Source organism: Lactuca sativa, chromosome 1, assembly GCF_002870075.4.
Source record: "Lactuca sativa cultivar Salinas chromosome 1, Lsat_Salinas_v11, whole genome shotgun sequence".
Classification (NCBI taxonomy): domain Eukaryota; kingdom Viridiplantae; phylum Streptophyta; class Magnoliopsida; order Asterales; family Asteraceae; genus Lactuca; species Lactuca sativa.
Window position 1 is genome coordinate 166117371 of NC_056623.2, and position 25022 is coordinate 166142392.

The window sequence follows — 25022 nt, forward strand, 5'->3', positions numbered from 1 at the left end:
CCATATACAGAATTTCCTTATGTTGAGCCATTCCAACATGAAATTCATATACATATATATATATATATATATATATATATATATATATATATATATATATCCTTGACTAAATGATTAAAACCTCACGATCTAAGCTTATAGATTTGAGATGAAGTATAATTCCTCTCCCTTAATTATAGCAAAACAACTCTTTCCAAATTGAAACTTTTGTTTTCTATAATTAACATTGCTAACTTGCAATACTTATCATAATTATCATGCTCCCACTAACATGATGATTATTAGCATAACACTTATGCTCCCACTAGCTTTGACATGTACCTAGAAATCAGCTGGACTTCTAGAAATCAATACTTCATTGACTTTCTTACCAAAGTTCAGATTTCTGATACTAGATTGTTTTGATAAGACTTTATCAAAATCATACACCTTCCTTTAGATAGCACACTTGTGTGTCTAAACAATTATGAAGAGGGATGCCGTAATCATAATGGTTAGACCTTTTTGCCACTTCTCACAAGTCCAGGTTAGTGTGCCGGTAAACCACACACGCTCCACTAACGACTTTGAGAATGCAAATATCACAATTGCTATCTAGATAAAATCTACTTAGTGAAAGTTTTTCCTCACCATCATTTTCATGAATCGAAGAGAAACCTTATGACACTTAGATTTACTGGTGTATGTGTTCTTATCCATGTGAATGGTCAAAATCATAGTCACAAGACAAGGATAATGACAATCCCAAACTCATATGGACTGAACTCAATCTTAATTTCTTGCCACCTGGCAGCTCAAGGGCCTACCATTGCTTCCAAGTTGTTGTGCAACAAATTGAGAACTCTAAGAACTCATATGCATAGCCAACTTACTGGAATGGGCACAGAATATGTCGACACGATAGATTGTAAACCTCTAGTCGTGTGCTAGTGAAGAACTTCAGGTTTTATTCTTGATTAGTTCTTGAGACTTTCAAGACCTTTAAGACTCCCACTGTCCTCTTGACCTATAAGACTCCCTTGTCAAACATCCAAGAGATAGTGCGGATTCTAATCAAGACAAACACTTCACAACATTGGCCTTAGTTGGTCTTTGTTTTATCCAAAACATCACAACTTACCAATTTCAAATGTACAAGAGTAGAAAACTTTTACTCTTACATTTGACAAGTGTTTTAAACCTTCTTTAAGACATGTCACTCAAGTTACAATCTTGGAGTATGACTCTAAGACTTGTATTGCAACGAAGTATGACTCATCTTCTTGATTTAACCATTTCAACAATTCAAGATCCCTCTTCTTAGTCATAAGAATGCACTAAGACATCCTTAGAGAACTAATTGTGCTATGGTTTCTTAATCATTAAGATGATCACAAAACTGATACTAAAGTACTCTCCCATCTTTTCAGATTTGAGAAACTTTTATCCTTCTTCCTTATTTGATTCTTCTTATTCGCTCTGCCATACATTGGAACCTTTTCCATTGTCTCAGAGTTACACTTAAGCTTGTAAGTATAATCATATTTACTGAGCTTTAGTAAACTATGACGAATAGTCTTATCAAACTTTTGTGGTGGACTTAATCAGTGCACAAGAATGTGTACTCGATCCCTTAGTCCTTTACTTGACTCACACATCCATGTGAACAAGTAATTAGTCTTAATTTTCCAAAACTTGAAAGTTCTCATTCATCATGCTATACCCCTTACATGATTCCAAGTCCCGGTCCAAATGAAACTTGGGTGATGAGAATCTTTCCTTATTTGGTAAATTTTGACATTACCACAAATGAAAGAATCAATTTCATATTTCCACTTTTGCTATTAATGAAATCATATAAGCAACAATTTTTCCTCAAATGCCATTGTAAGGATATTTTAAAATAAATAAAATCAACAATTTTCTATTATTTTAAACCTTTGCGGAAAAACTTATCCTTACAATCCATATGAAAACTTGTTGTTATCTATTCCTAAGCAATATCTCATAACTCCTAAGAAGTAGCTCAAGAATCCGATCATCAAACTACGCGATAGAAATCCATCTACGCCATCAGATTCAGCATATTCTTTCTTTAAGTTTCTTCACTTTTCTTTGATTCTTATAACATCACCATGTGACCCAGTCACATCATATATCAAGAATCTCATAATAGAAACTTAACAGAGTTAGATAGTGGACTTTACCTGAAGTAGAGTCAAACTTATTGACTTTAACATCCTTAGGTAAATTTTGCAGCTTCGCAACCAATGCCCCTTCCTTTGGCACTATAAGCATATGGACCCTTTGATAATGGTACACGAGACAATCACAGACTTAGCTTTTCTCTTTACCATTTGGTCAACCGAGTTGACTATGGCCGATCACTTTCCATTGGGAAGAGAATATTTTTCTGGATTTCCTGTGTCACTATTGTCAATGTCCATCAAGTTTCAAGGAAGTTGATCTTAACAAATAAATAAGATCATTAAGGGTCTTGTCATAGTCTGTTTCATAGGTGTCCCAAAGGAACTCACTATGTCACTTAGAAAGTGATTGAACAACCAACTTTCTCAAGACTTTGACACCCAACTCTCTCGGCTTGTCAATATGTGACTACATCTCCAAGATGTGATCACACCTAGACCTTGCCTTGCCAATAGGGGTTGAGTGACCTTAAACTTTTCAAGAACTTGTGGGTTGGGGAGAATAATTGGAGGAGGTGAATGAAGTATGATTTCCAAGGGACATCATCTTCATTTAGGAAAGCTTGTTTCAAGAGATTTAGGAAGATCATATATGTCTAAACCAGACATCTTTTGGGAGATATTCAAGATAGTTGATTTAAAGTCCTTAATATGACACCCAATATGAAATATTAAGGCTAGGACCCAACAACCTATTTTATAACTTAGAAGAGGGATGTCGTAATCCAAACTATAAAATATTTGAAGGTAGGTGAATGACGATTCACCAATTTCCACCAAGATAAACGAAATGTATTATTAGGTTTTAATTGGTTTTGAAACTCCTAGATCTTTGAGATTCATTGAATTGTTCAATGGCATGTTTCAATCTCGAGTGTGCCCTTCAGGTTTTGTGACTGGGATGCCGAGGATCACAAAACAAGGTGTGAAGTAACCATGCAAATTACTTGGTACCCTTAAGTGTTTACCCCTTAATCGATGTGCCGGTTAACCACACACGCTCCATCGATACTATGATAAACATTAAGTTACCCTTTGCCTACCTTGTTAAATACGCGTTAGTGTGCCGGTTAACCACACACGCTCCACTAACTGACTTAAACAAAGTGCAAAGTGTAATTTCATGGATTAGCACCTTATTCACATTTTTCCTAAGTAACTAAGATTGGGTATTATTAAGAGTTTGGTTACTTAGTATTATCATTAATACTTTTAATGAAGGGAGAATTATAGTCCTGTCAAACCCGTTCGGCTAACGACCCTCCACCAGTCAAGCAAGCGGTGGGTGAGAGTGGACACCCATTAAGTTACCATTTTATAGGCAACAACCTTATACCCACCTTATAGACCAGCTTCGTGAATGAGGCGTACTAGCGGTAAGACTGACTTTACTCTTATACATATATATATTATTAACTTATAATATTATAAAGTATAAGGGTTGAATTTTAACTCTTAAAATTCTAAGGGCTAACTTGGAATTAAAGTATTCATAAGGAAAACTTTTTAAATTCCAAAACTTGAGGGCAAGTTTTGAAACTATTCAAAACTAATTAATTCCATAACTTATGTGTTTAAAGTAGTTTTAATCCAAAAACTCTTCAAGTTCCATAACTTGAGGACAAGTTATGGAAGACTTTAAACTAATAAAAAGAATTAACTTTTTCTTTATTTTATAACTTATGGATTTAATTATGGTTACATATTTTTTTTAATGAAGTGACTCTTGAACTTCCATAACTTGAGGACAAGTTATGGAGTCATAAAAAATTATTCAATGACACAAGACTCTTCATTTTGTAACCATTGCCAACTTTTATGAATTTTATGAGTCTTTAATGTGTCCCTTCATGTAACTTGAGGACAAGTTACACAAACACATTTTATACTCAACTCTTAGATTAAAATGGATTGAAAACAACTATTTCAATTAACTTTTCTATTAATCTAAGCAACTCATAAGAACAAGATAATTCAAATCAAAATTTTTCATGTAATTAGTCTAAACCTTAAACTAATACAAAACATGAATCTATTGACAATTATCTTTGAAAATGGATTAGCATGAACATTACCACATCAAAAAACAAGTTTATAAGTTCAAAACAACTTAGGGTAATGTTCCTAGTCCATTTCTAGCCAAGAAACTTGAAAATATGTTGTTTGGGTGTCCAACTCGTCGAGTGCATGAACCAACTCGGCAAGTTGATTCGAATTGACCACATTTTAGTCATGGACTCGCCGAGTCTCCTGATGGACTCGCCGAGTCTGATGACCAGACAGCAAAAAATTGATTTTTTCAGCTTCTATTGTAGGTATAACAAGAAAACAAGTCTAGGCTCTGATACCACTGTTGGGTTTTGAGAATTCTAACACTCCTAAGTGTACATGCAACCATAAATACCTTGGATCTATGTTTTCTCTATTATACATGCAAATAAGAACTTCCAAGGTATTATCCTAATCTAGCATACAAAACAATGACTATAGCAAGATAGAATACATACCTCTTTGGTGTAGAAAGTCTTCATGAAGCTTGAGTGCCTAGTGCCCCAAGTGTGACACCTCAAATGGTTCACACAACACCAAAACACTTAGAATAACTTGAGAGAATTCTACAACTCATGAAATCGGCTAGCCCTTTCATTTCACACACACTAGTGTCCAATTTTGGTCAAGAATAAGACGCTTATATAGTTAGGGTTACACCATGTAAACCCTAATTGACATGGCCTTTCATTTCCATGATCCATGGGTACAAATACACCATGGAGCATCCATGGACCATCCTATGGGTTTTAGCCCAACTTGATTATCCATGGAGCATTAGCCCACTATACAAGTATGGATGATTTACACAATCAACCCATATATTTAATTAGTCTTCTTTTGATCACTTAATTAATCCTAGATTAATTCTTGATCAATGCTAATTAAATAATCTTATTATTCTTATTATTAATATACTAGAACTTATAATATATTAATAACCATAAGTGTCTTATTTCTCTCATTATAATCTATCCAAGTGCATGATGGTATGCAACCTAAATGGACCATGCCGGGTCGGGTCAAGTCTTACCAATTATAGTTATGGACTTAGACATTAATCCAACAGTAAGTTGCAAACTTAACTTTGATGTGCTCGAGAGAGGAGCAGATTTCAAAGACTGATTCTGTCCTTTCGATCCACTGCCTCAAAATCATCACACCACCAGTTCCATTAAATATCTAGGGTTTGGCATTCGTAAAGTCTTTATAAGTGCACTCTCGGGGTTGCCCATGACTTTCGCCATGGTTGGAAGGAAGTGTGTTGATTCCTGAACCAGTAGTAACAGGGGTATTGATTTGTGACATGGCAGTCGCCACAGCTGCTGTGACTACTGCTTGGAACATGGCAGCATCAAATTGAGGAGGTGGAGGTGATGGTGGTATCGGTGCTTCCCCACCATTGTTTCGTCTTGGGTTTCTACGCGGAGGCATCCTTCAACTACAGGTTGAGAAGATAAAGATAAGAATTCCATAGCATAGAAAATGAATGTGTCTCATGAACTAAATTGCCATAGTTCAACAACAGATGATAGTATGAGTCTTAATGATAGAAGTGTTGGATTAGTGTCTAAGTCCATAACTATTTTGGTATGTACTTGACCCGATGGTGAATGGTCCTTTTGGGTTGCCTTCACCAAAGCAACTTGATTGGAGAAATAAATAAAGAGAGAGGTTATTATGATTTATTAATATGTTATAAGAATAATATATTGAAGGAGAAATCATATTTGTTTACTTAATATTGGTCAATAATTAATTAAGAATTAATTTTGTGATCAAATGTAATTAATTAAACTAGAGGGGCTGAAATTGTAATTATGTGATAGTTGCAAAATAGGGCAATGGTTATCCTTGTTATAGGATGGACGAATTCAAGGATAAGGATATCCTTAAAATCGTCCAAGGTCCAAGAGATAAGGGTTTTCAAGGCTTTTCTTGTGGTTGCTTGGTGGGCAAGTAACTGGATAAGGATAAGGACTGAAACCCTAAGGCCTTAGGAATTCGTGCACTTGATCCCTAGAGCATCTAAGAACGAATTCTTATACCTCTCCTCTTTCTTTATACCTTCTCCATTTTCTCTTGGTGTTTGTGAGCCATTAGAGGCACTACACTTGTGGTGCTTGCTTTCAAGACTTTGGGTTTGAAGATTTAAGTTGTTATTACAATATAACAACAAGAGTTATGTAATCTAACCTTCTTGGTTAATTTCGAAAATAACAATCATGATTAGGGTTTAATTATGTGTTCATAATGTTGTGTATCTAATAGTGAAAACAGAGATCCAATGCTAGGGTTGCATGTACATATAGGATTGTTTGTATAAAACCCATCAGTGGTATCAGAGCCTTTGGTTAACTTGTTTTCAATTAGCTTATTCAATTTTATGAACTTGACAAATTAGGTTTTATTGCCAATAAACCCTACGAGCCTAGGGATTTTCGAGATTAGGGTTTGCAAACCCTAATTTGCAAGAGTTTGAATAAGATCTTCAAATCCTTTCCTTAAACCCTTAAATTTCGAAATCTAGGGTTTGTTTTAATCCCTTGATTTTCGAAATTAGCCTCCTCCCCAAGATAAGATCCTAAATTTTAGGGATTTGGATTATCCAATATCTTGTAATTATCCTCTAATTGTTATACATGGTAATTATAGATTTTGCATTATCCTATCCTTATTTTCGAGATCTAGGGAGATAATTAAGGGATTAGGATATCTTAAATGTATAAATGGTAATTATCCTCATGATTTAGATATTCCCTTATGATTTAATAATTAAACTAATAGTCTAATTTCGGATAAATATTAAATCAAGGTTTTTTTTAATATTTAAAATTTTAATTTATATGTCATAAATTCGAGAATTTTAAGAGAAATTAAAACTAAATTGTTTTGAAAAGTTTCAAAACTTGCCCTCAAGTTTTGGAATTTAAATTTTGATTAAAAGTTTAATTTTGATGCATATTTAAATTCTAAACCCTAATGTTTTGAAATGTTTCAAAACTTGCCCTCAAGTTTTGGAATTTAAAAGTTGATTAAAAGTTTAATTAGGAATGTTAAATTCTAAAACACTAGTATTGTTTTGAAAAAGTTCAAATCACACCCTTATGGTTTTATTAATTAATTAAGGTGTATAATTAAAAGAGGTTTAGTAAATCCATAAAAGTTTAGGTTAACAATTTAATTGAATTAAAAGTATAATTGTTAAATTAAACCACCTAGTATTTTAAAAGTTGTAAAATACACCCTATACTATATATATAACATTAAAAGTCTAACATTATATATATGTATGAGTAAAGTCAGTCTTACCGTTAGTAGGCCTCGTTCACGAAGCTGGTCTCTAAGGGGTGTTTAAGGAAATTGCCTATAAAATGGCGATTGAATGAGTATCCACTGTTACCCACCGCACTCTTGACTAGTGGAGGGTCGTTAGCCGAACGGGTAGGATAGGACGAAAACCTTCCATTATAAGTATAATGATAAACAAAATTAACTAAATGTTTTTCAAATTCCAAATCCTAGTTACTTAGGCAAAAGTGAATTGATGCAACTCCATGAAAGTACACTTTGTGCCCTTGCAAAGACGTTAGTGGAGCGTGTGTGGTTTACCGGCACACTAAATGGTTCTAAGCAAAGGTAGCAAAGGGTGACTCAATGTTTGTCATAGTTCGGTGGAGCGTGTGTGGATTACCGACACATCGAATAGATGACTGTAACATGTGGGGGCACCATGTAAGTTTGCATGGTTATTCACACCCGCTTTGTGATCCTCGGCATCCGAGTCACAAACAAGAGGGGCATATCAAGATTTAAACATGCCATTGAAAGTTCAATGAATCTCAAAGGATCTAGGAGTTTTCATAGATTTAAACCTTAAAATTCTTTTTCGTTTTTCGTGGTGGAAATTAGTGAATCGTCATTCACTTACCTTCAAATATTCCGCAATTAGGGTTACGGCATCCCTCTCTCGAGTTGTAGAATATTGTGTTGGGTCCTAGTCTTAGTATCTCATTTGGGTGATTTACTAAGGACTCAATCAATCAACTAACTTGAATTCGTTTTCTCCCATTTTGTAGATGTCAAAGTTCGACAACTATGGTCTTCCCAAATCCCGTGGAACAAGCTTTCCACATGAAGATGATATTCCACGATTTGATCGAGGAACAAGAGATCATACTTAACTTCCTCCTCCTCTTCTGATTATTCTCCTAACCCACAAGTTCAAAGGCTTGAAAAGTTCAAGATCACTCAAGTCCTTTTGGCAAGTAAACATAAAGAAGAAAAGTTGGTGTGTGCACGCGTCCTAGGGATGAAGTCACACATTGATAGGTTAAGGATGTTGGGATCCATTGTCTGTGAGGAAATACCTGTTGATTGGGTTCTTCAGTCACTTCCTTACTTATATAGTGAGTTCGTAAGAGAGTACTATACGATGAACCACGATGTGACCCTTATAGATCTCACCTATATGCTTATTGCTGCTGAATCAGAAATGTTTTGGCACAATGGAAAAGCAAAGTTGATTGGTGAATCTTCCTTCAAGACCTCTATGGATATAGACAATGGCAAAGAAAGACATGCTATGATCGAAATGTTTGATCATAAGAGAAAGGAAATGTCTGAAGTAGTTCCATGTCATCTTCCAAAAGAGTCTATCTGCTTTTATTTCCAAGAGAAAGGGCATTGGAGACGAAGCTGCCTCATTTACCTTAGAGATCTAAGAGATGGGAGAGTCGAAACGTATGGCTCTAATATAGGTAAAATCCATTAACTAACTCTTTTAAGCTTCTATTCTAGATTCTTAATACATAGTGTGATAAGATTACAATTGATGTTTTGTAGGATCAAAGAAAAGAGAGGAAGCTTAAGGGAAGAAGTGAGGAGAATCTAACCATGAAGGAATGGATTTCGATCACATTACTTGAAGATTAGATTCTTAAGCTACTACTTAGAGTTAGAATAAGATTGCTAAGAAAGATGTATTAGCATAGTTTTTCAAAGAATTGCATTGTAAGGACAAATTTTTCCACAATAAAATAAATTTTGATTTTATATTATTTATTTATCCTTGCAATGGAGTATATGAAAAATTGATATCTGAATGTTTCTGTTATTAGCAATAATGGATTTGGTTCTTATTTATGGAAAGTCGAGAATTTACCAAATAGGAAGAGTTTTTGATCACCCAAGTTTCAATTGGACAGAAATTTGGAATCACGCAACTTGGTTGCATGATGAATGAGAAAGTTCATATTTGGAAATTAGACTAATTCATTGACAAAGTGTTAAGCGAAGGACTAGGAGATCGAGCACACAAAGTTTCATGTTGATCAAGTTCACCATAAGAGTAACAAAGATATTCGTCATGATTTACTAAAGGTTTAGTAAATGTGATTATACTCACAAGATTAAGTGTAATTCTAGATTGATTGGAAAAGGTTTAAATCAATAGTAGAACGAATAAGAAGAATCAAGTAGGCAGAAAGATAAAAGTTTCTCCATTCTAAGAAGAAGGGAGAGTAGCTTTTATGCTTTAGGATTGGTCTTAATGATAAAGAACCATATCGCAATTAATCCTATAAGTGAGTCTTAGTACAATTGTATGTCTAAGAAGAGGAATCAAGAATTGAAGAAATGGTTAAATCAAGAAGTCAATCATACTCCGTTCCGAAAACAAGTCTTAAAGTTAAGATTGTGACAATGAGTGAAAAGTATTAAGAAGCTTTATAACATTCATCAAATGTGGAAAGTTGTGATGTCTTGGATAAGGCAAAGACCAAGTAGGATCAATTTATGAAGTGTTTTGATAAAAACTACACTAACTCTTGAATATCTGTTTGTCAAGAAATGGTTATTGACAAGAGAGTCTTATATGTCAAGGAGTCAGTGGGAGTCTTAATAGTCTTGAAAGGTTTCAAGAAAAAATCAAATAAACCTTATCGATCATCACTAGCACACGAGTTGAGGTTTACAACCTATCGTGTTGACATTATTTTGTTTCTGTGCTATTCCAATTGAGTTAATTATGCATGTGAGTTCTATGAGTTATCATTTTGAACGCATAAAAGGCAAAGCACCTTAATCAATAAAAGGTACATTGATAGGAAAGGGTGAGCTGCTTAACTACTTGGAAGACATGGTGGGCAGTTGTGTTACCATAAGGCAAGAAATCAAGATTAAGAAAGTTCGATCCATATGAGTTTGAATTTGTCGTAACTTTGGTTTTAACAAATTCACATGGATAGGAACACATACACCGTTTAAAATCTAAGTGTCATAAGTTTTCCTCCTTCATGAAAATGATTGTAGGGAAATGCTTTCACTAAGAAAGATTTAAGAAGATAGTGATTGTAAAATTACAATCTCGAATTCGATTATGGTTACGGTATCCCTTTCCATGATTTTAGTTGTGAGGTTTGGCAGTTAGTCTAAATTGTTTAGACACACATATGAACTATCTAAGGCAAAGGTGTATAAGTTCAAGAAGCCTTGATAAAGGATTATCCAAGCATTAAGTATTAAAAACATGAACTTAAGAAATTCAATAGGTATTGTTTTTCTGAAAGTTAAGATGTTTATGAATACATGTCGAAGCTAGTGGGAACATAAGTGTTATGTTTTATAGTAATCATCATGATAGTGGGAGCATAAAAGTTATGATTGTATGATTATTATGGAAAGTATTGCAAGTTGGCAATATTAATTATAGAAAACATGAGTCATTCTTTGCAAAGTTGTAAGGATGGAATAGTTGTTTTGCTATAATTAAGGGAGAGAATATTATGCTTCATTTCAAATCTAAAGGTTTAGGTTGAGAAATGTTAATAAATTTAGTCAAGGGTACATAGTGTGTTCTTAAAATTTCGATTATGATTATGGCATTCCTCTTCACAATTCGAATTTTGATAACATAGCAAATAAAACATTATGCGTCGTGTCCCATACGCTTCGGGTATAGGATCAATTGCAAACGCTTTAATGTTTGACCATTCTAAAATTTTCCAAATGTCTAGCGCATTTAGAGGGAAAAAGGACTAGAATCGGTTTAGACTAAAATAATTAAACAACTATCAAAGGACAATCCAAAGTTCGACGAGGATTGGTTGCTTGTGAGTAGTTGGAAGCATGGTATTGAATGGACCATATCGACATTATTATGAATAGAAAAGATTCTATTAAGAATGAGTTGTCATATGGAAATTGTGGAAATGTTTCATATTGGATGGACCATGTCGACATTATTACGAATAGATAAGATTCTATTAAGAATAAGTTGTCATATGGAAAATATGGAAATGTATCCACATTGGGAATTGAATATCGATAATCTATGACTAGATTCGCAACTTTTATGCAAAAGGATGTTCAAAGGAATGTACTATGAGTGAGAGGCATCATATCTAAGGAATCGTCTTGTAACAATGTCCGATAGTGGACTTTGTAATATCATTGGCAATAGTCTTAGTGACTTTTGTCCAGTGACATTATGAAAGAATAAGTTGCATAGAATGTTAGAATCTAGCATATTCTATAAGTAGCAAGAATTTGATATTCTTTCACTTATTAAAAAGATTTGGAGTTGTGAAATGAGAATGATTGGAAATGTATTCAATGTGATCTATTTCACAAAGTAAGAACCATAGGTAAACATTGTGTGCATGCTAGGAGCATAGGACAAGTGTTGTAATTCAAGTAAGAAGTTGATTACCCGAAACGACAAATAATGAGTAATCAATATGGTGATAAATAAAAGGCGTTTTATTTATACTCAAAAGTTTGAGGCCATATGGGATTAGTATTATTATTGTGTTTCACATTTGCATGTTTTGACTTCCAGAATAATTGAGTTTATTAAGAATAATCGAATTATTTGAACGGGCCACAGTCGTTCATATGTTGGAAGTAGATATGAATGAAGACTGTCGTGAATTGGTGTGTGGATTGTCTAAAGAGCATTAGACATAAGCAAATGTTTGTTGCAACGTTCTTGAGTGCTTATGAATGTGATTTGAGCATTGGATTAAACCCATGCTCACTTGGATCACTCCATGAATTGTATCACGAGTGATTGGTCAGACGATAACATCTTATATTCTTGAAACCGAGATGTGTGAGTTGTATCTTGCAAATCGGTTGCACATTGATAATATGTAAACGCACTAGTAACTTGGTGTTATAAAACATATTGTTGTGTGTAATTCGGTAAGTGAGTGCAAGCAAGCATTGTATCAAAGTTTATCTGTTCCTTTTATCCAAAGAAGGATAAAAGCGATATCTTTGGGCCCCTCGATGATTTAGTGATGACAAACATAAATGCTCGGTCGGGCTAGGGCTAATTTTATTTGTTCAATTAGTCAGTCGTCATAAATCGGGAATCGAGATATAGTACAAAGAGAATGATTTGAAATCATATCTCATATGATATCTAGAATGGAGGAATATATGATCCCTTATCTAAGGACACGCGTATCTCATAGGATCAGAGTTGACAGCGGTTTTCGAAAGCTATGATTGCAGATCAGGATCTGAAGTCATACGCAGAATAGTTGACCCGATGATCCCTTATCCAAGTGGGAGACTGTTGGATTAGTGTCTAAGTCCATAACTATTTTGGTATGTACTTGACCCGATGGTGCATGGTCCTTTTGGGTTGCCTTCACCAAAGCAACTTGATTGGAGAAATAAATAAAGAGAGAGGTTATTATGATTTATTAATATGTTATAAGAATAATATATTGAAGGAGAAATCATATTTGCTTAATTAATATTGGTCAATAATTAATTAAGAATTAATTTTGTGATCAAATGTAATTAATTAAATTGGAGGGGCCGAATTGTAATTATGTGATAGTTGCAAAATAGGGCAATGGTTATCCTTGTTAAAGGATGGACGAATTCAAGGATAAGGATATCCTTAAAATCGTCCAAGGTCCAAGAGATAAGGGTTTTCAAGGATTATCTTGTGGTTGCTTGGTGGGCAAGTAACTGGATAAGGATAAGGACTTAAACCCTAAGGCCTTATCCTTAGGAATTCGTGCACTTGATCCCTAGAGCATCTAAGAACGAATTCTTATACCTCTCCTCTCTCTTTATACCTTCTCCATTTGCTCTTGGTGTTTGTGAGCCATTAGAGGCACTACACTTGTGGTGCTTGCTTTCAAGACTTTGGGTTTGAAGATTTAAGTTGTTATTACAATATAACAACAAGAGGTATGTAATCTAACCTTCTTGGTTAATTTCGAAAATAACAACCATGATTAGGGTTTAATTATGTGTTCATAATGTTGTGTATCTAATAGTGAAAACATAGATCCAATGCTAGGGTTGTATGTACACATAGGATTGTTTGTATAAAACCCATCAAGAAGAATGAAAGTTACTCGTAAATCTGAATATATGAAACAATCGCATGGTTTCTCCTTAACATTTTAAGGATTGAACGAAATACTCAATGTAGTAATAATAGCATGCCAAATATATTAATATAATAGTTGATACAATGATCAAAAAAATTTGACCCCTATAAGGGTCTCCGGTTACATAGTTTAAGAAAAATAAAACTTTTAGCCGAGGTCCTAACTTATAACAAAATTTGGGATTTTGGCAAGCACTACTTGCGACGTACGTTGCGCTTAGAGCTCGACTTCGCATCCGATTGCTATGATTCCATAAGACGCTTATGGAAGGCGGCTTGTTGTTCTCTCAATTCGGAGAGGGCTGCAATCATTTGCGCTTGGAATGCTTCAGTTTGGAGTTGGGCATTGTCCTGAGCTTTGTCCAGCCTACGGATGTCGTAAGTGTGAACCTGTACTTCCACGTTGACTTCCCGAATCCAGCTAGCTTGATCTCCGGATTGGTAGGACTGGCTGGCTAGTTTGGCCACCATGACTGGGAGTGCTCGATCGGTTGAACCTCCGCCGCGGACATTGTAGAAGTCTCGACACATGCCGTAGGGAGGGCGTAGACTTTGTTGTTGGCTCTAATGGTGGAGGTGAATTCCCCAAACGGGAGTCGGTCTTTGAAAGTTTCTCACGGAGACAGGAGGTTGTGTGGGTGGTGGGTTGATTACTTCCGGCTTTGAGTCGGTACCAGAGTCCTCCTCTTCATCCAATTGTATGGGTTCTTCGTCCTGCTCAGGATCTTCCTCGATCCATCCCCCGTTGCCTTGGTTGGGATAATAGGGGTCTTCGGGGTGATGAAATCCAACCATTTGACTATACGAGAATAGGTTTATAAGAATTGAACAAAATTTGGAACATGTAAGACTAAACATGTATGTTAAACTATTTTATGTACCAAATAATCCTATAGTATTTAAATTCGTGTGTTTGATTCTTGTGATGTTTTGGTAAGTTTTGACTTGTTGCTCACTACGAGTATTCCTCGATATACATTGGTGCGATCTCGGACAAATATAGTTGATCATGCTATATTTGGCCCAAATATGATTACATATATCGAGTCTTAATCGTAGTGTCCAAATCGTCTAAATACTTCTTCTATAGTTATAATCATGAAAATAAGTTGTTGTATGCATGTATTTGTACTTAAATGAACTAACAATTTAAGTTAAACGAAATGCGGCTTAGGCGTAAAACAAAAAAATGTTTTGTCAGAGGGTATTAGTCCCTTAAGCATTTATAGTTTGTATATCTTATGTGGTTCGATATACTTAGTTCACTATAAACAATGCTCTGATACCAATATGTCACACCCCAAAACCGGAACGGCGGAAACGGTCGGGGGCGGATGACTTCATGTAGTACCGTAACAATTGAATACATAGTAAAGAAAGCAACATAACCATCATATATATATATATATATATATATATATATATATATATAATTGAAAGTTTACATTGTTGAAAGATACATGTTCAAAACCAATTACAATATGATGTCAAAATATGAATTTAAACTGGCACCACAACGTCCCTTCTTCAAAAGCTATTTGTTACCTGTAATTACTGAATCCCTGGGACATACAAGTAGTTTTGAAAGAGTAGATCAGCATTTAAGCTGGTGAGTTTCATAAATATTAAATAACAATGTTTGTATGAAATAAAATGAAATGTTTTGTTTTTGTTTATTTCTTCCTTGAAAATCCCATATTTTCTACTAGTATAAATGTAGCCTTCTATCAAGACCAATGTTTGTTTCTAGAAAATTTATGTTTTTCCGTATGTGGGTGGCAGATTAGAAGTTCCAAAACTGTAACACAATAATGTTTTTCATGCCTAAAGTAGTTAATTTATGTATGTGTAAAGTTGCCAAGACGTCTGAAAAACCCCGTAAATCAACATGTTTTTAATACTCCATGTGATGTTTGTCACCCCAAATGGTGTACTGTAGCTAAAAGTCAGGGCGCGGGGTTGTTAATCCCATATAGATCTATACACAAACACCATGCTCCCCCTCCAGGGGATTTTGGTATAGAATACAGGACTTGAAATGTGTACTCGAACGTACGTGAAGTTTAATGTCTCACACAAAATTTAGTATAAAACAGATTTACGTATGAAAATGTTTGTTTGTTATTGCATATGAATGTATCTCTTTGAAATAGTGTTTCTAGTATGTAAACGTTTGTGATGTTCTCGTAAAACTATATCTATTATAGTTTTCTAAAAGTGTGTCTCGTTTGTATAGTAAAACCTAGTGAAATTCTCACTTGTTATGAAAGTATAACTTTTTTAGTGCCAAAAATGGACACATATACATACAACACAAGCAGGGTGTTTGACTTATATATATATATATATATATATATATATATATATATATATATATATATATATATATATATATAACAACATTTTTCATTTCAAAAGAAAACATGTTATCGTGATATATTTTGCATATGATAGTTTCCCTATAATAGTTATAAATCACATATGATTCCATTGATAAAAAGTGTATAATGAAAATTTATATATAACACACGATAATAATCTTGTGTTTTACTTGTATTCCCCCCCTTAAAAGCATATAAAAGTATTTATAAAACATTTAAAAGTGTGGATTATAGGGGTATGAACTTAGTTGAAAGATCGAAGAAGGCGAGATAAAAACCGCGCAGAACTTCGACTCGAGAAAGCGGATTTTCTCGGGATTCTCGGGAATCTCGGGAACACAAACGACCTTCGGGACTTGAGCAAGGAAACCAGGGCTTCGGGATATCACGTGCACGGAAAACGTGCAAAAACGCAAGAAAGATGAGAGGAAGTGGCCCTTCTCTTCGGAACCCTCGCATCCCTTTTATAGGGGCTGGGAACTGCCTCGGTACGTTGGGCGTACCCGTGCGTCAAGCGTGACCGCATCCTCGACTGCTTCGGAACTTCAGATGGGACGGGGCATACCCTCACATAAGGGTGACGTGGACGATCCAAGGCCTAGTCCTGGAGTACGCTGGGCGTACGAGTGTACGCTGGGTGTAACTCGGATTGACCTGGTGACTCCTCCTTCGGATAATACCGAAATTTGGAATCAAATTTTATATTTTTATTATTTAATAAACTTCAAAAATTTATATCTTCTTCATACGAACTCCGTTTTCGACGTTCTTTATACCCACTCGTAGGTGAGAGTACACTCTACAACTTTCGTTTAGACTACGTCGGCAAATTTTGAAAATATTTTTATTATTTATTTTTTAAAGTTCGGGGTAAGAAAATTCGTTAGAAATTCATAACTTCTTTATTCGACGTCTGTCTTTGCCAATCTTTTACCGTTGAAAAACCATTTTCGAGACCTTCAATTCTCATTCAAGTCATTCCGGCCAAAAGTCGCTTGATATCTGTTTCGAGTTTTTAGTTGTCTGTCACTAAGCTGAACTTGGAAAAATCATAACTTCCTTATACGAATTCAGATTTGGGCATTCTTTTTACATATGATCACGGTTTAATGATATCTATCATATTAGGAAATCAATTAGAGACTTTTAGACATTTTTTTTCGAAGTTAATTTCATTATATCAAAAGTGGTTACCATCATTGACTTTTTATGTCATTACATAGAGTTGAAATATCGGGTTGTCTCAATATATCATACCTATATTTCAAGGGTCCTTATTGCTTGTTATTTTTGATTTTGTTAGAGTGTTTCTCTTAGTTCCTTCTACTACAGTCTTCTAACCATCCATCACAACGACGAAGCTATCCGCAATGATGATCGAATCCGCAACGACTGTTCAATCCTCAGTTGCATTGAATGAATCTTCAACCACTTCATAATTCTCAAATCTTTGTGTGCTATTTAATGATCCTTCATTTAATAAAAAAAATGTTTTCAAAAAACATTCGTTGTATAGCACATCACCGTTTCAGTTCTTCTTTTTCAAATAATCCTTTTGTCAGACCTATTTTGGGTTTGATACCAAATAAACAGTTTCCCAATAAAAGAAATATTTTAGAAATCTTTTCCCTTAAGTGTCTAATCCCCCTTGCCCCAATATGTCAAATCCGTTACAAATTCCACCTTTATTCAACGAATTTTTTCCCCTCACCACACTATCTTCAGATGCGTGATATTAGGCCTGACACTTCATTAAATGCTACATTTTTGTAAAATCAAAACATTAACGATTTTCTTTTCATTAATCTTATTTGTGGCTATCCTTCATTATTCTTCAAATATAAAAACTCAAGGGTTTTAATATTTAAGTCCCTCATATAGGGTAAAAACAGTAAACTTTTGAGATTTGCTACTATATAAACCTTTTTACCCTCCAAAAGAAAGCTTTACACTTTCTGAACTCTTCTCTGGCGATCTTCATCTTCCTAACCCTCTTGCACTCACAGCTTTTTTGCAAGTTCATCAAATTATGTTTTCTTAAAATGTTGAAATCAGGCATTTCAAAGAAGCAATGCAAGGCTTCTGGTTCTGCATAACCTGCTGGTTCAGACTCCGCTACTCGAAACCAATATCCATCCATTGCATAAGGTCAATCATCCTACAATGAGTCTGTTCCTCTCATGATGAAGTTCATCAAAAATCACCCTTTGTTTGGACCCTTTGACTCTTTCACCGATGTATTACCAATTTCGACCTATTCAAGTGTGCTTTCACTGTCTTTTGCCCCCTCAACAACCTACAAGAAGTTCATCTGAACTTGGTAAATGGTTCTTTGGTCATTTTGACCAAAGACAATTGTCTAAATGCAATCAATCTCTTGGTTCACCCCTCTAAAAATTTCTTCACTCCCAGTATCACGGAAATCACCACTTCACTCTACCAGATGGGGTACCAGAAAAAGCTTAAGGGAATAGGCGAGTTCAAGAAAAATCAACTCCCTGCAGTTTGGCAATTCGTTTGCCATTTCGTCATCCGCAGTCTGTCAGGAAGAACCGGAGGCACTGATAACATGGGCCTTAAACTTCTTGAATTAGTGTGCGGCATCTTTACTGGCCATGATGTCAATGTTGGATAAGGTGTCTAAGTCCATAACTATATTTAGTATGTACTTGAACCAGCTTGGCATGGTCCATTTGGGTTGCATCGACATCTCAACTTTTGGATAGATAAAATGAGAAAAAGGATATTTACGATTTGTTAATATATTATAAGTTCTAATATATTAATATGAAACCATATTATTTAATTAGTATTTATCTAGAATTAATTTGGAATTAATTTTGTGATCAGAAAGAGACTAATTAAATATATGGGAATCGATTTGTAAACCATTCATTCTTATATACTAGGCTTATGGATCATGATTCACTAGATTGAGCTAGGACCCATTGGGTGCTCCATGGATGCTCCATGGAGGTTATAACCCATAGGTCATGGGGGAAATGAAAAACCATGCACATTAGGGTTTACATGGTGTAACCCTACATGTGGCATCCTATATAAAGAGCTCCATAGGTAGCAAAATCGGCCACTAATGCAAGACAAGGAGGGCTAGCCGATTTTGTGATCAAAGTGTTCTTCTCTCAAGTTATTCCAGGAGATGTGGTGTTTTGTGAAATATTTGAGGCATCACACTTGAGGTACTAGGCTCACAAAGTCTTAAGGAATCCAAGCAACTATAAAGTCTTAGTGGAATTCTTGATCTTAATGTCATTGATGGAGTCCATAATTTCTCCTCAAGTTATGGATTACCGAAAGTCACATCTTTAAAAGTCATTAAAGAACCATAGGTTACATAAAATGAAGAGTTTTCATTTTAATAAACCATTAAACTCATAAGATATGAATATGAATGGTTTTGAATAGTTTCAAAACTTGCCCTCAAGTTTTGGAATTTGTAAATTCACTTTAGAAAACTTTAATTCCATACCTAAGAGTTTTAAAAGTTAAAATTCAACCCTTATACTTTATAATATTATAAGTTAATATATATATATATATATATATATATATATATATAATATATATATATATATGTGTGTGTGTGTGTGTGTGTGTATGTATAAGAGCAAGTCAGTCTTACCGTTAGTAGGCCTCATTCATGAAGCCGGTCTATAGGAGGGGGGGATAAGGTTGTTGCCTATAAAATGGCAGCTTAATGGATGTCCACTCTCACCCACCGCTTCCTTGACTAAAGGAGGGTCGTTAGCTGAACGGGTAGGACAAGGACTATAAGCCTCATTAAAAGTATACTGAAAAACATAAAATAACTAAACCTTTATAAATTCCAAATCTTACTAACTTTAGGAAAATGTGAAATTGGTGACTTAATATTTATCATATATCGGTGGAACACATATAGGTAACTGACACATTGATTAGGTGATAAACATTAAGGGTACCAAGTAAATTTGCATGGTTATTCACACCTTGTTTGTGATCCTCGACATCCCAATCACAAACTTGAGAGGGCATAATCGAGATAAAAACATGCAATTGAAAAGTTCAATGAATATCAAAAGAATCTATGAGATTTAATCCAATTAAAACCTAATAATTCATTTTGTTTTTCATGGTGGAAAATTGTCAATCATCATTTACCTACCTTCAAATGTTTTATAGCTTGGATTATGACATCCCTCTTCCAAGTTATAAAGTATTATGGGACCTAGCCTTAACATTACATTTGGGTGTCTTATTAAGGATTCTATATCTAATCTAAACTTGTCTTTTCTTCTTTTTACATGCCTTCCAACAATGTTGCTTCTGGCTCAAACCCTACCAGCTCCTTCTCTCTCATGAACCTTTTGTGGGAGAGTCATCTTTGATGTTTCAAACTTTAATTATTGGATCAAGAACATCAAGATGGTCACATGTTACGAGGACAAGGAATAAATCATCGACAAGGAGCTAATGGAAATTGATGAGTCTACTGCTACTCCAGAGGAGATCGCCGACGTTAGGGCACATGAGAGAGATGCTATGCAGGTGGCATGTATCATGTTGGTCACAATGAAAGTTGAACTCTAGAAGTCCTATGAGGATTTTTACCTTTTTGAGATGCACATGGACCTGATGGACTGCTACCATCAGAGTGCTCATCAAGAGAGGTATGAGATCATCTCTTCCATGATAACAACCCGAATGAAGGATGGTGGACCAGCACGGGCCACATGCAGAAAATGCAAAGGTGTGTGGACCGTTCACTAAAGTTGAATGTGAACTTCCCTGAGGTGTTGGCTATCGATATCATACTACACACCCTAGTTGCTTGTTATGAGAAATTCTAAATGACATATCACATGAACAAGGAAGAGGTCACACGCAACAAACTTCAAGGGCTTTTGAAGACCGCTGACCGCGACTCCTGTTCTGGCAATCAGCAAAAGTAGAGGGAAGAAGAGAAAGACCCCCTCGAAGGGTACCAAAGGAAAGTCTCTTGATGACTCCTCTTCAAGTGGAACCAAAGGTGGTTCCATCACTCCTTCTTCCGACCCTAAGGAAGCTCAATGCTTCTATTTTCAGAAAAAAGGGGCATTAGAAACGAAACTGCCCCAAGTACCTGCAAGATGTCAAAGATAGGCAGGTCAAACCTACCTATGTAGGTATTTACACTATATTATCTAATAACTCATCACATTCAACTTCTTGGGTTCTTGATACAGGTTGTGGTATTCATATATGTTCTGATTTGTAGGGCCTAAGAGCAAGTGAGGATGTGGAGCATGGAAAGAAAACTTGATCATCGCGAATAGGAAAAGCTTCACCTGTTACCAAGATTAGAGTTTATTCTTTGTTGCCAGATAGTGGGTTAGTGTTAGATTTGATTGAGTGTTGTTAATCATCAGAAATGGAGAGAAATATTATTTCCTTCCATGGTTTGTACAAACAGGGATTTAATTTTTCATTTGATAATGAAGTCGGTGGTATCAATGCTTATTATAATAATGTTCTTTATTTTAAAGCATTACCTTGTAATGGTGTATATAAAATTGTGTCGATTGTAGACACTTTAGGAAATAATGTATTACATATCGACTCGTTGACTAGTTTGGATAAAGCATCCTTGTGGCGTGTCGTCTTGGACATGTCAAAAAGAAGCGTGTAGGCTAACTCGAGAAGGCTGGAGTTTTGGAGTCGTTTGACTTAAAGTTAGATGATAGTTGCGAGTCTTGTTTAAATGGAAAAATGACAGTCACCCTTCACTAGTTCTTGTGCTAGGGGTGCAGGTTTGTTGGACCTCATACACACAGATGTGTGCGGACCCTTCAGAACCGCCACTAGGGATGCTAACCGCTTCTATGTGACTTTTACTGATGATTACAATAGATATGGTTATGTCTACCTAATCAAGCATAAGTCACAAACCTTTGAAAAGTTCAAAGAGTTTAAACAGGAAGTGGAGAATCAGTTGGGCAGGAACATTAAGATGCTCCGATCCAATCGAGGAGGAAAATATATTAGTATAGATTTCCTTGACTATCTTAGGGAATGTGGAATTGATTGACAATTGACACCTCCCAGAACACCACAGCTGAATGGTGTGGCTGATAGGTGTAATCGGACTTTGTTAGACATGGTTCGTTCCATGATGAGTCAAGCTTCGTTACCAATCTCATTCTGGGCGTATGCCTTAGAGTCTTCCACCCATATCCTAAATCTAGTCCCTACCAAGAAGGTTGCGAAAACACCTCAAGAGATGTGGACTGGGAAAGTTCTCAATTTAGACCACATCAAAATTTGGGGTTGCGAAGCTTTGGTGAGATGTGAGACTTAGGACAAGCTTGAACCACGAAGTGAGCAGTGTACTTTCATTGGCTACCCACATAATTCTTTTGATTACATCTTCTACAAACCCGGTGAGAATTTCGTCTTTGTGGCAAGAAGAGAGGTATTTTGTGAGAGATAATTCATAAACCAAGGAAACAGTGGGAGACAAATTGATCTTGAAGAAATTCAAGAGTCAAGCGGTGAAGGAACCTCAAACCCTAGCAATCAACCTAAGGAGGAAACTCTTATTGATGAGTCCTTACCTCTGAGGCGTTCCACAAGAGTTAGAAATCCACCTGAGCATTATTATGGTTATCATATTACTGCGGAAGGTGATCAATTTATCTGTGATAGGACACTGGTAAATCTGGATGAACCTAACAATTTTAAGAAAGCAATGGTAGGCCCTGAGTCCGCCAAATGGAAAGAGACCATGGACAGCGAGATTCAGTCCACGTATGAAAATAAAGTTCGGAACTAGGTTGTCAATGTACCGGGTCGTAAGACGGTCGAATACAAATGGATTCTCAAGAAGAAGACCGACATGGATGGAAATGTACACACTTATAAAGCGTGACTGGTTGTTAATGGCTTTACTCAAACTCCGGGAGTTGACTATGGTTAGACCTTCTCACGAGTAGCAATGATTAAGTCTATTAGGGTTTTTCTTGCCATAGCTACATTTCATGATTATGAAATATGGCAAACGGATGTCAAAACCGCTTTCCTTCATGGAAAGTTGGCTGAGGATGTTTACATGAGTCAGCCAGAGGGTTTTGTCGATGCAAAGCACCCTAATAGAGTGTGTAAGATTGATAAATCCATCTATGGTTTGAAACAAGCATCTCGTATATGGAATCTTTGTTTCGATGAGAAAGTCAAAGAGTTTGGTTTTTCGAGGAGCGAAGATGAGTCATGTGTATACGTTAAGGTTAGTGGGAGTATAGTTAGCTTTTTGGTAGTCTATGTGGATGACATACTACTTATAGGAAATGACATCGCAACCTTGCAGGAAGTTAAATCATGGCTTGGGAAGTGTTTCGCTATGAAGGACTTTGGAGAAGCTGCCTATATCCTAGGGATAAGGATGTTGAAAGAAATGAGTTAAAGACTAATTGGACTTAGTCAAAGTACCTAATTGGATAAAGTGCTGAAAAGGTTCAGCATGAAGAATCCAAAGAAAGGTGAATTACCGATCCAGACTAATGCCAAACTATGTAAGACTCAGAGCCTGAGTACACAGGTTGAGATAGCTAACGAGGGTGTTGTTACCTTAGTGAAGGAACCAAGGGATCACGGGAGATCTTGGCACATCGAAAGAAAATACCATTTCATTATACATCGGATATAAGAAGGAATCATCATGGTGAAGAGGGTATCATCAGTTGAGAACAAAATAGATCCCCTCACGAATGGACTGTGTAGGGTTAAGAATTTGCAGCATGTGAGGCGCATCAGGCTAAATGATGATATTAGTTTTACATATTAGATAGCTATTTCTGAAACTTGTAAAATGTAAATTGACATTTGATGATTGAATAAAAGTTTTTGTTTATTTATAAGTAAGGTGTTGCTATCTTGTGTCAATTATTTACTATTGTTTCAATTTTGCATGTTTTGACTTCCAGAATAATTTCTTCATTAAAACTGTCCACAGTCAATCATATGTTTGAAGTAGATATGAACCAAGACTTTCATGAATTGGGTTTGTAGATGTCTAAGGTGCTAGACATAGCAAATGGTTGCTATAACATTCATGAGTGCTCATAAGTTCTAAGTATTTGATTAAACCCACGCTCACTTGTATAACTTCATGGAATTAATCTGGAGTGATAGTGAGACGGTAACATCATATAAGTCTTCAAACCTAGAGATATGAGTTGTTGACGATGAGTTGGTTATACATTGATTGTATAATTCAACAAGTAGTAGAACAAGCGTATGAGTCAAAGTTTATATGTTCCTTCTAGTCCTTGGAGGATTAGAAGGGATATCTAGTCCCCTTGATGATTTTTTTGACATATGTTTCGGGCCCGGTCAGAAACAAATTGTTGTGTTCAGTTTAGTACTATGTCACAAATATCGGAAATCGGGAAAAAAACTGCTAGACAATAAGTACGACATTGTTTCATGTATTTGTCTCGCTGATATCTAGAACAAAGGATTATATGATCACTTATCTTAAATGGTGCATCATCATCTCAGTTCCGAGCGACTTTGAAAGAGCTACGATTGCTGAGCGGTTCTTGAAGTCCTACTGTAACTATAGTTATTATACTTATCCAAGTGGGAGACTGTTGGATAAGGTGTCTAATTCCATAACTATATTTAGTATGTACTTGACCCGACTTGGAATGGTCCATTTGGGTTACATCGACATCTTAACTATTCGATAGACAAAATTAGAAAAAGGAAACTTACGATTTGTTAATATATTATAAGTTCTAATATATTAATATGAAATCATATTATTTAAGTAGTATTGATCAAGAATTCATTTCGAATTAATTTTTTAATAAAAAGGAGTCTAATTAAATATATGGGGATTGATTTGTAAATCCTTCATTCTTATATAGTTGGCTAATGGTTCATGATTCACTAGATTGAGCTAGGACCCATTGGGTGTTGCTTGGAGGTTATAACCCATGGATCATGGGG